The 2,026-nt window shown below is 41.2% G+C and overlaps 1 pseudogene; it reads right to left on the bottom strand.

Moving 5' to 3' along the window:
* Positions 1–669: 669 nt before the first annotated feature.
* LOC114025868 lies at positions 670–1,277 on the bottom strand (annotated as a pseudogene).
* Positions 1,278–2,026: the final 749 nt, after the last annotated feature.

Here is a 2,026-nt window from a genome sequence, read left to right on the forward strand (position 1 = left end):
ATATTGGAGCTAGTTTTCAGAAGGCCTTGAATGTCAGGTGTCTGAGCTACTTCTATATGTACGAAGAAATCATAGGATCATAGATTTAGAACTGGAAGGGACCTTGGAGGCCATTGAGCACACATACCCTATTTAACAGGTGAGGAAATTGTTGGCCAGAAGGGTTGTGACTGACACACAGAGACCTTTCATATCTGAAAATTTCAGTCCAAACCCCTAAATCTCACCTATTCCTGTCTGCATCACTTCTTCTGTGGAAACATTAGTCTTCTCCTTACTTCTTGGGATTCTTTCAGGCCTGGATGCCTCTGAACTCTCTGACTACCAGGAGCAATGGCTTTGTCTGCTGAGTCCTTTCCAATACTGGTTAATTCTGTTCCATACCATACAATTCTTCCCACTCCAACTTCTGCCAATTCAAGCCAAGCTGTCAAATTCCTTTTACTCTCCTATGAACAGGTCCCTCAGATCACCTAAAACTACCCAGGAGTTTTCTCCTTCTCTGTATTAATGTCACCCATCTCCTTTGGGAAGCTGTTGTTTACTTGTTTTTTTTTTTTTTGTCTCTTCTTCCAGCTGGAACTTTTCTCTTAGCCACTAAACTATTTTTTCCCTGTTATCCTAAATTTTATTTATCAAACAGTAACTCTACAAATTAATGTACACTAGTTAGTGGTAATGATACATTTGGAAAATATTGAACCTTCTCCAAGCAGTACAACAAGATGTTCCAGTAGTATGGTGGGACTTAAGACCCTTTCCAAGACCTTGGCTCTTCCAGCCAGCTGAGGTAAGCCCATGCATTTCTCTGTGCTTGCACACTGGCTTGGTGATCTATTGTGTGTCGGAGTTTTGTCTGAAAGCTTTATGGATTGGGTCAATGAGAGTAACTTCAAAGCATTTGTAAATGAATCTTTATCTGCCAATAGGAGTTCAACTCTTTTAGGGCCCACAGGGCCTGAGCACACTCTTCTGCTACAGACTGAAGGCTCCTGGCAAACTTCTGTGGATTGATACCATGATGCACAGGTTTACCATAGATTGTACCCTTGGGAACTGAATGCTTTTGCTCACCATGGCAATCATGAAAATACAGAGGACATAAACTTGTTTGGCCTTGTGTCCCAGTCTATGAGCTTTATTGGGTCTTGTGATCTGGGGGGCTTGGTAGAGAGCAGATAACTGGCAGTGCTGTCATCAGCACACTTGTAGGAGAGACCACATGATATCCAGTTGTTTCTTCCTCCATGATCTTGGATGTATTTGTAGCCCCCCATCCTGGCTTACCCCCCGCCTGATGGCTGCCACTAACTGAAAAGAAAGCAACACTAAACTCTTAAAATTTATTTTTAACCTTAGAAAATAAAGCATAGTCTTAGAATATCCAAATAGACAACTAACCTAGGACATAAAGGAAGCAACCAAAGGACCAAAGATGCTTCACTGCAGGCATATGTAATAGAGACATTCTCTTTAACTCTTCCCCAACACAATAATGCACTGAAGCCTTCTGCATAGGGTCTGTTCACTGTTTCTACCAAATCCTATAATGATGAGCATTCTTAACTTCAAGACTTTACTCATGCCCCTTCCTAGAAGGTCAATATTTGTGTCTTACCTCCCTTCTAGATTGCAAGTTCATGGAGACAAGGATGCTGTCTTATCTAAATTTTGCATTGTTTACCAATTTTTGAGATGTAAATGCTCATACTGAAAATTGAACAACCAGATCTCGCAAGCTGGTGTGAGCTGACTCCAGCACACCCCTGGATACAAATCAAATGATGAAATGTATGTCGACCCTATGGGGATTAGCATAGATAAGTTCAGAGTATCATTTATGAGACAGTTTGGATGATTGATTGATTGCCATGGAAACTCATGAAGACTATCTAGGGAGGTAGTATGGTATAGGGGAAAGAGTACTGAACTTAGAGTCAGAGCACTGGATTTCAAATCCCACTCTGACCCTTACTGTGTGACTATAGGCAAGTTATTTAACTTCTCTGGGTCTCAATTTCCTCAT

Source organism: Vombatus ursinus, unplaced genomic scaffold (genome assembly GCF_900497805.2).
Source record: "Vombatus ursinus unplaced genomic scaffold, bare-nosed wombat genome assembly UNPS02014832.1, whole genome shotgun sequence".
NCBI classification, from domain to species: Eukaryota; Metazoa; Chordata; class Mammalia; order Diprotodontia; family Vombatidae; genus Vombatus; species Vombatus ursinus.